General features: G+C 43.6%; 1 protein-coding gene across 4 annotated transcripts in view; it reads right to left on the bottom strand.

Moving 5' to 3' along the window:
* The window catches only part of AP1G2 (adaptor related protein complex 1 subunit gamma 2), a 57,016-nt gene extending 44,300 nt beyond the window's left edge, over nt 1-12,716 (bottom strand). For 2 of the 4 annotated variants that reach the window (XM_063454871.1, XM_063454873.1), the window contains exons 1-2: nt 12,550-12,716; nt 12,016-12,081 (exon numbers count right to left, since the gene is read on the bottom strand). The gene's annotated coding sequence lies outside the window, so the exon portion shown is untranslated. The remainder of the gene's footprint in view (nt 1-12,015; nt 12,082-12,549) is intronic. The other 2 variants (XM_063454872.1, XM_063454874.1) reach the window with 1 other exon arrangement.
* Between the last annotated feature and the right edge of the window lie 7 nt (nt 12,717-12,723).

The raw sequence follows: 12,723 nt of genomic DNA, 5'->3' as shown, positions 1-12,723 counted from the left end.
GTGGGTTATATAAGGTTAGTTCATTTATGCTTCATTGGCGATCCCGCCATTTACTAGAGAGTCTCCTTTGCGGTTTCGGAGCTTGCATCAGCTGATCAGGCGAGCGGAATAGACCCCGTTCCCAGAGAAGACGTAGGCCATCCTCCGACTCTTCTATTATGTACTTTTTATTGCTCTTCCAAATGATGATCTTTGAGGGTATCCCCAGCAGTATTGTACGTCATTGTTACGGAGGGTCTTCATGACCGAGATAAATTCCCTTTTGCAACTCGTGTGAGCTGATAGATCTGCGAATAGTTGCACCTCTTGGTATGGTTCTGGTAGTTTCGTAAGTTTACGTGTTGCCGCCAACAAAGTGTCAACAGCAGTGAATAGCCCTTTCCCCTCCCAGTAACTAGACGACACATAGTTCTGGGAGTACAACTTAGTTTAATGAGCAAAACTCTGCTTTTGATGCTCAGACCCCAGCAGGGGGGGGGTCTTCAAACAATACAATCCAGCCTCTGGGCCTGGGATGATGGAGTTAAAGATCGGTAAACTAATTATCTCCCAGGTACAGAGACCGAAACACAAAAACTAAAGTACCCTAAAACCATCATAAAAACATAATAACACCACATGTCCTACATCCCCAAACAGCCTTAACCTGGGCGCCCAAGTCCAAATATCCCTCAGATCCATGCAGTGTAGGGGAAAAGCCACCGGGGCAAGTTCTGACCGGCTGCACAAGTGTTCCTAGCCCAGAATAGTTCAAGAGTGTTTGGTGATTTTGCCAGTCAACTTTCGGGAGCTCCTGCTTCTGAAATATGGGGTGTTCCACCTGGCTCGCAGGAAGCGTTTGTACCCCTTAGTCTCAGGCGCCTTTCACTCCAAAAAGCGCTCTCCTGGCTGGAAAAGTGGTTCGAAACCCTGGACCAAGTTGTCCAGGAACCGCAAGGTCACCTAGCTGAAAACAGTTTCATAACATTCGCAGCTAAGTATCACGCAGTCCTAATGCCGAAATTAGTTCCATAGCAGTACCGCTGAGCGCTGAGGACCATTCGAGGATTTTTTCATGTGAACAGCAGCCAGGTAGCTAGCAATAGGTTCCATTCGTGAGAAGGGAAAGTACCAAACCAGGGGTACCGAGGGAAAGCTGCTAATGACGGCTGGACAGGGTAACTCAAGAACGGGGTCTCCGACCTATACCATAGTCTGTGGGCAGGAGGCCAGCTTCCACACTCATCCAGGAGTTCGTGCCAAACATTCTTGGGAAGGAGCATTTGTCACAGGTGTTATCTAACATATTTCACAGGATTGTAGGCTTTATTGTGTAAAAGTAAGATCAAATACAAAAATGAAACTCTGCATCCTGCTACTAAGAATCTCGTTATATGTTTTAAAATTATGCTAGCTTTAGTGTACCTATAATCTTAATTTTATTAATGACAGAAGGCGAGTATTTTCTTAAGTCTCTCTTTACTAGAACTCAACAGCAGCACAGAAAAACAACCAATCAGAAAAAAGTTGGGTACTATAAAACTCCCCTCCCCATACATCATTTCCTCTTTCAAGCTGCGACAAACATAACAAAGGGCAGAAACATAATGGGGAAGAAACGAAATCCTAGATCCAATGAATAAAACAATGTCCACCATCCGAGAAGAACTGTCAAACCAGATAGCGTTGATGGATTGTAACTGAAACGAGAGAAAAACACACACATACGAAAAGGTTGGTTAGCCAATGAAATGTACTCTGAACAAGACATGACTTTGGAAACGGACTCAAGAACAAGTGACAGGTAGCAGAGACAACAAGCAGAGTTGCATACGTACCTGATGAACCCAAACTATAAAAATTTAACAAGAGAGGGATAAGAATGGGTGGGAAATACTCGCCTCCTGTCATTAATAAACTTAAGATTATAGGTACACTAAAGCTAGCATAATCTACAATTTTATAACATGACAGGAGGCTTCGTATTTGCTGTTTTAACGCTCGGTCAACAAATCCAACGATGTTTGTTTCGCTGGTACCCGTTCCGGGAGATAACTAGAGCAATCCCAAATGGACCTTCGAACTGCGAGAAGTGATAGTAGATGGGTCGATGAAGATGCCAGCTGTCGATGTACCCCAAATACGAGAAACTCCATCCGCTGATCGATCCACTGTACGCGGGGATGCAACCTGTTTCCTTGCAGACGCCCATGAACTGCAAAGCTGACCTATTAGCTATTTCCCCGTAGGTGTAAAGTACCGAAGGTCATCCGTGGATTCAGGATCGCGAGAAAAACTGCCACCAAGTCTCGAGTGGGAGATGGCTCCTTCGATCGTGCCAGAATCACCAGGTGATGCGGTCTCGTAGGCAAAATTCCAACCTCGGGTAATGCGTCTGAAGCTACCACCAATTCTGTAACTGAACCGAATAGGGTCTTATCGTTTCACATTAACTACCCGGTGAGTGGTCTCGTCCCATAATGAATCTATTATGCAGGCAAGAGCGTTTCCCGTACTCCAAATGGACTGCATAACCAGCAACTGTGGTAGAACAAAGTACTCACAAGGGACGTCCAATCAGAGTCCCAACACTGAACTTGTGTAGCGAAACGGTGATCGACTACTCCTGGAATCCTGTATATACCCAAAAGGAGGGAAACGAAACTAGAGGTTGATATTTCCATCCAAACATCTCCGCGTCAGGGAGTGATAAGTGGTCTGGATCCAAGGGTAATAGGGCCCTGCATAGACAAAGAAGAGTCCTCACGTGCTGTATTCGCGTGGTGGACCTCAAAGGCTGGAGAAAAACCGAGTCGGCCCTTGTGAGCGGGTCTGGAGCAGGACTTCCGTCCATGAGACTGGTGACTGATTAGGGAGAGAGTGAATAATCCGATTAATCGTCTGTACGATCCTGTTCCATGCCCGACCGGTCAAAGTTTGTGGAGGAACTCATGGTCAGCACGCCACATTCAAGACAGGGTATAATATAGTGAGACCTTGGGTCCCTGTATCCCTGACTGTCCGGGCACGTATCTTAAAGAGTAGGCCCTAAGCCAAGGGACCCAGGAATGTGAATTCGATAACCGAAGTCAAGGTATCCCTATAGAGGAATACCTCCGTTCTTAGCCTGGAGTCTCGCGAACTCATAGTGTTCTCTAATATGCAGGTAAGACGTAAAGTCCCTTCACTAAGGACAGGTGACTCCAGAGAACAGATGTAGCGAACAAACAAGGGCCTAGCTTCAACCGTCCGAAGCAGGACCAGTCCAGTTTGAGAACGTCGGCAGTCATCTCTGAGCCTGCTACAGAACCTGAGCACCTGAGCATTACTCCAGCTGTAGGTTGCGTCCCGTCTGTGAAGGAATCGGGGCACACAGGGTTCCCCCACAGAGTGCCAGTAGGTCTCCTTGACGGTAGTTGAATAGGTGAGTTAGCGGAAACCCAAACCATTAAGGTTCCCGTGAGGGATTAGTGTATAGAAGGAGGGCCATAACCAAATCCTGTTCTCCAGATGTTCTCAGAGGAGTAAAAGGTAGTCCTTTCATCTATCCCAAGATTGTTAACGACCAGGGAACCCAAAGTTGACCGAAGATTCCTTTCTTTCTATGCGATCTATGTGGACCCGGGTTGTGGGCCTTCCCCAGTCTTGTCATCCGAGTAATGCAGTGCGCGTTTGCTCTACGAAGGCCTCAGGATCTCATGTCACCTTGCAGGACTATATAGTTGATGGGATATTTTGGGATATTGCTAGTGTACCTAGTGTACACTAGCAATATCCCAAAATATCCCATCAACTATATAGTCCTGCAATTTGGTTATCAGCTGGGAGATAACCCTGGGAGGCCGTGTACCTATCAGTTAAGTTAAAGTTTTTTTGTGTTTTTTATCACTTTTCCACGGGTGTCCGTGTTGTTTGTTATTCTCATGTCACCTTGACATGGGGACAAAAACAGTCTGAGCTGTAGGTACGCAATGATCTGTATAACCTAAAACGAGTGTGATTGCTTGTTTGATATAGCATAGATTATGCCAAACCTGCACTCTCGTAATAACTGAGGCTCATCCGTTAGCCGTTCTGTCTCCAGGAGTACATCTACTAGGGAGGTATAGGGTCACCAACAAGATGGGCCAAACCTGGGAGCTGTACCCAAGATGGTCAGTTCAAACAGCCCCTACACTGTCCCATAAAGTCTCAGGGGAGCGTGTAAATAATGTGGGGAATCTCCCCCAGTAGTACCTGAGTGAGTGTTTCTCGCGTGGGATACAGTGGCACGGGCCCAGTAGAGGAGGTGCCATTATAGGAGGTGAAATAGAGAAATCCAGTCTAACATGTATACCCTGCACGATCAGGTAGCCCTCTATAACGAAATCAGTAGCACGGACGTTAAATTGAATAGAGGGGTTCTCTCCCCTTACCCAGTCGTTATGAAGCATTGTCTCTCTTGCATACCGGTGATGTACTATACCCCTGTACAAGAGCTGAAGCATCAGCAGTAAACCCAGTATGTGGTATGTACTTCCATATTGAACTGAATGTAAGAGGGACGCCCCTCTATGCAGACATCGTTGTCCTGTACAGGTATAAGCCTGTGTGATGAACAAGATAATAATATAATCGCACTCTGTGTCAGCATCAGGCTGATAGCAGGAGCGGGCCGTACCCGATAACAAAATTAGTGTCTACATCCATGTCCGGCTCCTTGTAGGAGAGTGGGTCACTCTCAAAGCATGTCCTCTGTATCCATCTCGGTATCGGACTAAGGTTGAGGGAGCGCCGCGCCCTCTAATAACGAAGAAGTGTCCGGTTCAGTATATGAGAGAGATTCGCTCTCTACTCGTGTAAATAAATAACAGTCTCGGGCCGAGGTGATGGAGGGCCGCACCCTCTTGCAATCCAAACTATAGTCCATATCAGACTCAGGTTGACCAATGCGGGGTTCACCTTTAATAATATCGACGTAGGACTGAGATTCCGAGGAGGGTCCCTCTCCGACCACGAGACCTCTCTCTGAATCACTCACCTGAGAGGTGGAAACAACTGGGTATAAACCAGATGGTAGATGGAGTAGTATACAACCTTGGGCCTGAAATGTAACGGACAGGAAAGGCAAAGTGTAGGGAAAAATCAGCAGAGATAGTCAAGAGCTAGCGTGACCTAGATAAAAACCACCTTGAAATAAAAAGACATAGGACTAGCAGGTAAGGGAGTAGTAGGTAAAACCCAATGAAATCCTGTCTTCTGACGAGGGTGTCTGAGCACTGTAGACTGTATGTGTTTCCTCGCGAAACTCATCCCGGAGATATGCCTCTGCCGGGTTGGTGAACCGTGGCTATCCGCTCAGGGCGTTTCGCAGGGCCTTGCCATACAGCATGCAAGGTTCAGGGCCTTCACCCTAGGTGTATGCGTCTGGTCTTGTCTGGTGAGTCAGTGCCTGAGTCTACTTGCGCGCCCGGAGTCCCTCCATGCCTCTATATTGAGATAGTAGTGGAAGGCTTGTGACATTGCTTTTGCAACAGAGGCAGTCTCAGCCGCCTTAATCATGGCCTCTAGACTCTCCCGCAACGGGTGTCCACAGCAGATGGTGTCTCAACCATAGAAGCAGAATGACAGGTGTCGCCCCAGTTAGTGCGGTAGCCCTGTTATATGAACAAACACACCTCAGTGTCTATAGTTAATAGAGTGGGGACACCCCAGCAAAATTTCCCAAGTCCTGCGGCCAGAGGGGGTTTGGGCCCAGGCAAAACCCAGCCCATCGAAGAGACACAGAACGAGCAAGCCATTCAAAGGGGCACAGACAGAGCAGGCCAATCAAGGGGGCACAGACAGAGCAGGCCAATCAAAGGGGCACAGACAGAGCAGGCCAATCACAGGGCACAGACAGAGCAGGCCAATCACGGGTGGTGTATTAAGTGAGTAATAAGGGATCCCTGTGTTTGGTCAGGGTCCCATGATAATCTGTAAGTCCTCAGGGTATCCTGTGACACAAGACCCCAGACACCAATCCCTATAGGCAGCGTAATGCTGTGTGAATAAGTCTTAACAGGAACTAGTTGTTCCTTAATGCCCAGCAGGAAAAATAGTTGTAGTCCAGCTTGCTCCAGTGGTTTTAGTGTTCCTTCAATCAAGAGATATAGAGTGATTCAGTCCTTAAACAGTGGGTGGACTATGCCCATGCACAGATGGTCATGTTAGAGATACCTTTATTATTAATTATTATTATTATTATAATAGTATACAACATAATCCTACCACCTGAAGGCTAATTTACCAGTGGCATATAAAAAGAAAATGTGTATCAATTGCCACTCATGAATCCCCTTATTCTAAAGATGATAGTGTTGTTGCTTCGAGGGGAGCTTGGGACGGTTGCGGCTGTTAGTGCCCCTAACCAAGGGGGCTGCAGGGGGGGGGGGGGAGTTGCGGCGGGTGTAGAGCCCTACCCCTGCATCCCTATCTCACGGAGCGTTGCCCCTCCGTTCAAAGCCTCGTAGGGAGGGTCAGTATATCCCTAGCTCTGCACATGGGGGGTATGTAGGCTGCGGTAGCCTTATCCAGCCAGCTGGAGAACAGAAACCAAAGAAAACTGTTTAAACTTAGGTAAAACTGTGTGTTATGAGTACAGTCCCTTGTTGCCTGCTGCTCGTTGGGGTCCGAGCTTAGTCATGTCCCGGTGCTTGTGGTCGGGCAGTTTCGTGGGGTGAAGGGCGCTACTGTGGTCAGGTCCCAAGTGGATGTTCCTCTCCGATCTCTTGACGCCTCGCCAAGGGCAGACAGTCCCAGTGCCCGCAGCAGTGTAGGTGCAGCTTCGGCCGCGGTGATCACGTGGCTAGATCCGTTGTGGGTCACTGTGAGGGCTCGTGGAGTGGTCCAATGGTATGTAACTCCTGCGGTTCTCAGTTGGCTCGTGGTTGGGTGGAGCGTTTTGCGCCATTGCAGGGTGGACCTCGACAGGTCTTGGTAGAAGGACAGGTCAGCACCCTCAAATGTGTATGGTGTTTGGTTTCGTAAAGCTGAGAGGAGTGCTTTTTTGTCTCGAGCCAGGGCACAGCGAACTATGATATCACTCACGGCACTTGCTGGGGCCCTAGGTGATTTTGGTAGGCGGAACATGCCATCAAAAGCAAGCTTTTTGGCGTGTGTTGGCTGTAATAAGGAGGCTGTTAGTCGTTGCAGGTAGTGGGGCATTTCGTCCATGGTGACGGACTCGGGTACCCCTCTTATCTTCAGGTTATTACACCTGGAATGGTCCTCCAGCGTAGCAAGTTGCGTGGAAAATGCTTTATGCTATTTTTTAAGGATTGATTTATACGATTTGTGTATGGATTATTTTATGATTTATTTTATAACTAATACATTAAAGATGTTTGGATTTTTCTAAGAAGCAGTCCTATTTTTCTTATTCATTCTCCTATTTATTAGCACACAGTTGGTTTTGTACTGTGTCGCTTTCTCATTTCCCTTACGTTTTATTTTATTTTTATGTGATTTTTTACTATTTGGCTTTTATATTTATTGTTTTTCAGTAAATTATATTATTGCCATAGAGGCTCCATAGCTATGTATTCCCATATATAACTTAGTGAGCTTATCTCATGCTACATTCTGTGGACTGATTTATTATTTTGGACTTCTTATTTGTGGGACGGTCTTTTTTTATTAATTATTCTTTTAAGTGGACATTTCTTGGACAATACATCTATTATTTTATTCCATTTTTTTTTTTTTTTGGTATACATACATACACACACACACACACACACACACATACATATATATATATATATATATATATATATATATATTGGAGTTGGATCTAATTTATTATCTATTGCATATTGATTTTTACTATTGTGTCATATTATATCTCCTGGAATCCCCTCATCTTATTTATATGAGTGTGGTTTGTATATCCCACTTCATGGAGCATGGCAGGGTCTGCTTTTAAAGCCTTCACAAGAGCAGCAATAACGTTTCTGCATAAATAGAGAAAATATATTCTTAGAAAATTCTTTAAAAAAACTGGCAAAAGTACATTAATGTACTAGGGACTAGAGTATATTAACCAGGGGCAGGGCCTAACAGCCGAACTGATCGGACGCATCCTGAGAGAGCGGTGTGTGTGTGTCCCGTTGGAGAATGGGGTCTCCTCCAAAATGGCGGACACAAAACGCTTCTCTGACCGGCCTGGACCAAATGTTGGCAGACTTCTGGGCCATGTTCCAGCACCGATTGCACCCCATCACACAACAGGCAACTACACCTTCTGTGAATTTGGAATCAGCGGTTCCTACTACGCACACAGGGAGGCCTACCCACACGAAGAGATGGGTGCACATTTATACACGGAAATCAGTGAAGTCCCCACGCTAAAACTATCCTAATCTCAGAGGGATACGGCTTCATACCAATCTGCCAATCAAAGTTACCCACTGTAGCCTGTGAGTCTCTTCCAACAACCCTGTTGGTTTTGACAGATATTCACAACTGTACCTATGGTCACTGGCATCTTAATATTGTACGGAACCGTGTTCTGCCTTTGGAGGGAATTAGTTGCTTATAGATCCCTATTCAGCACTGTATTTCTAAGACCCCGCGGCCTGATCTAGTTTTTACTTGATCACACAACAGTAGCCAAGTTACTCAGAATTGCTTACACTTCACATTGTAACCCAAAATCTCCAATATTCGTCATGATACGGAGTAGGATTTTCAAAGCTATTTTAAATAAAAACAAACATGCAAGACCCTGTCAGCTTTTCTTAACGGAATTACAAATTTTAGGCCAAAGTAGCTAAACAGTAAAGATAGTCAAATTTTTCCAATCTGATTATTTTGCCCTATAATTTGCAATTCTTCACAATTTCCTGTTTAATGAATATACCGGTTAGTGTCCTGTACCTTTCCAGGTTTTAGTTCTTAACTTGACATTACATCATATAAACAAAGTGAATTGTAATCTGTCACGAAGAAACCATTGGAAGTGCACTTTTCTGATAGAAGGTTATTATGACCTATAGTGAAAAACAAATTATAACTAAAAACTAACAACTGGGTCACTGCACCCATTATATTTGCTGGTCAAGACTAGTGATCATCTAGCTCTCCCTCGGGTTATAATATCAGCTCAGTACAGAAAAAACTACTCATATTAATAACTTGGATTGTAATTGTCATTGTAGTTCTGCTTCTCTGTAAGGTACTCTTTTTTTTTTTTTTTTAACGTGGTTACATTTTGTGGGGGGAAAAAAAAAATATAATAACCATCCCATTACTTTGCTTAGGCTTATCCTAAACTTTGCACAATTTAGGACATTATAGCTTGTTACCTGTAAATCACTGTTATTTATAAGAGGATACTTGCTATTATGCAGCACAGAACCTGCAGAGATTTTCAAGCAAGAGGTAGGTTTTCACCTCTGACGTTTGTTTGGTAAACTATTCACAGTCCCCTTGAGCATATATATATGTTGACTACAATTAATGTACCAATCAATTCACTGAATTTATAATATTAACCCATTTGTTGACTGAACTCTTGTCTGCTTAACCCCTTAAAGGATCACTATAGTGCCAGGAATATAAAAATGTATTCCTGACACTATAGTGTTTAAAGGGACACTATAGTCACCAAAACAACTTTAGCTGAATGAAGCAGTTTTGGTGTATAGATCATGCCCCTGCAGTCTGAATGCTCAATTATCTGCCATTTAGGAGTTAAATCACTTTGTTTATGAACCATAGTCACACCTCCCTGTATTGACTGCACAGCCTTCCTAAACGCTTCCTGTAAAGAGTCATCTAAAGTTTATCCTTCCTTTATTGCAAGTTCTGTTTAATTTAGATTTTCGTATCCTCTGCTATGTTAATAGTCTCCTAAACCCTGCAAGAGACTCCTGTGTGTGATTAAAGTTACAGTTACAGAGAAAGAGAAAATTGTTTAAGGTAATTGACATCTGATTGAAAGTGAAACCAGTTTTGGTTTTTTTCATGCAGGCTCTGTCAATCAGAGTCAAGGGAGGTGTGACAAGGAATGCATAAACAGAAACAAAGTGATTTAACTCCTAAATGGAAGTGAGTTGAGCAGTAAAACCTGAGAAACATGATCTATACACTAAAACTGCTTCATTAAGCTAAAGTTGTTTAGGTGACTATAGTGTCCCTTTAACTATTTAGGTGACCAGCCCCCACCACTCACTGCATTCACTATACACACACTACACAAACACACTCTGCATTCATTATATACACACACACACTACACAAACACAAACACACACTACACAAACACACACAGCTCCCCTGTCTAAACACACTGCATCCACTACATGTGGCATGTATATTTTGTGCCTTTACCTTTAGAAATAGTTTTTTATTTTTTCAAAATGGTAAATGTACAGAATGTCGGTAAGTTATCGGCTATCGGCCTGAAAGTTCACAGATTATCGGCTCTAAAAGACATTTTAAATGTAAACACTGCCTATTCAGAGAAAAGGCAGTGTTTACACATCTACCCAGGGACACCTCAAGTGGCAGTCACTCAGACGGCCAGTAGAGGTGCTTCCTGGGTCAGTGCTGCACAATGTATATATACACACATGATTAAGGTCTAAGGACAAAACGTTGTATCTTTTGATTTTCAATAAAATACCTCTACCTTCACCATACAATGTAACGCCTGTGGACTTCTACTTTTATGCTATTCCGGGTGGACAACAGACCATCCTGCACAGGGATCCAAAGTACTTTTTACGTTTGCAGTACTCCTGGGAGGTTATTCACTAAAATCTGAACAGTAGTAAACTGAAATCTGAATAGCAAATATTACGCTAAAACAGTTGAACTGGAAAAATTATTTAATACTATTGTAGACATTGTTGCCTTAATTTTGGAATTCAGATAACGGTAACATTTTCTACAATTTTAAGTATAGTGAAAAAACTTTGACCATTGCTTATTCACTAAAAATAACCAGATTCCAGCCAGATTGGCATTGGTGTTTAACATTAAAGTGGTTCTGTCACTTTTCAGTATTTCATAAAGGTATAATCTTTATAAAATACTGATCCAGACTGCATTGGAATTTCATTGAACGATATAATAATAAAAAGTAGTGAAAAGGCAGTATTTACATTAAAAGGCGTGCAGGGATATGCTATAGACACCTTCCTTCTCAATTAGCGTACTTTATTCTCTAATCTGGTCCCACTTGGATACATTGATTAGGGTATCTCTCGATGAGTAGTTGGATGGGTAGAGAAAAAGTTTAGATAGACCAATCCAATCCAAAATTAAAGCTCATTTTGAATTCACAGATTGAAGACTACCAGCATCATGTAAAACCCCATAGGAAAGCATTATACAGGTTTTCATAAGCGGGGAAAACTAATGTGAGTGCAGCACTCGCCACGCATGCGCATTAGGTTAATCCTGCCAGCTGGTGTCGGTGGTGGATGAGCAGAGGTAGAGCCTGTAGCAGCGTCAAGGGACACTGAGGGGTTTTTAACCCCTTCTGCGCCACGGGAGGAGAGGGGGAGGGTTTGACCACTTAATTATCAGAGTTATTTACTAAAGTGAGAATTAACTGTGAATGTCAAACTGAAAGTATAGCTAACGTAAAGGGACACTATAGACCCCAAGATCATTTCATGTCATTGGAGTGGTCTGGGCAGCAATGCTTTCCTATGGGGAGGGTTTGATGCACATGGGCATTAGAGCCCTGCCGATACTAGGGACATCGGCACTGTAATCTGGTAAGTACAGTAAGGGTTTATTAACCGTTACAGTACGGGGGACGAGGCAAGGGAGCTATTGTGCTAGGAAGACAACTTTGTATTCCCAGCACTATAGTGTCCGTTTACACTTACTCAATTTTGGCTACTTTGACTTTGAATTCTCACTTTATTGATTAACCATGTAACTGTGGAAAAGTTCATGTTAAAGTTTAATTCAGAACAGACTACTTCTCCATACAAAATGCGCTCATTAGAAATTGAAACTGATATGTTTTGCACTGATAGCAAATACTAATAAACTCACCTCACAGTAGTAGGTTTCCCATACAAATAGACTCTAAGAAGCACTGTGAGCAAATGCAGAAGTAACCTGGAATAATAATAATTCCCATGGTGGAATAAATGGTGCAAAACAAGGGCTTAATTTTATACGGTAAAAGATGTCTTTTTTAGACCATTTTATATAAATCCAAACAAACACATTACAGAACAAAAATAAAATACATTGTTTCCCCATCAGTTTGATACACCTCCCAATTGTTTAAATGTCGCCTCCACATTTGCAATGTGTGCCCTGGCTGGTCCTGGCATGAACTGAATTATGGCAAGTTGACATACAACATTTGCTAAACATTGTTTTGAAAGAAAACTGAGTATCACATGGGAATGGAATTCCGGAGAGGTGATACTTCCCCTTTAATTATTTTTTCCCCAAGTTTGGCTATTTTGACCGTATGTTGTTTCCAGCTCACAGCTTAGTGGATACACTCCAATTAAGTGTCAATGGTGGCTGGATAGACAGATAGATGTATTTAGCACAGAGCCTGTCCATACCTACCTGCTCATAGTGTTCCCGAACTCACCCTCTTCAATCACATGTCAGGCCCCCGTCCTTCACGTACTCCCTACGCTGTGCTGCTGCTTGATGTTTTTGTACCCACACACTGTACCCACCATCTCTCCCCTCTCCTTATTTCCTCCACTTCCTCTGCCTTTACTTCCCCAGTGCAGT

Source organism: Pelobates fuscus, chromosome 5 (genome assembly GCF_036172605.1).
Source record: "Pelobates fuscus isolate aPelFus1 chromosome 5, aPelFus1.pri, whole genome shotgun sequence".
In the NCBI taxonomy this organism is placed as follows: domain Eukaryota; kingdom Metazoa; phylum Chordata; class Amphibia; order Anura; family Pelobatidae; genus Pelobates; species Pelobates fuscus.
The sequence above is the reverse complement of the archived record's forward strand: the minus strand, read 5'-3'. Positions and strand labels throughout refer to the sequence as shown.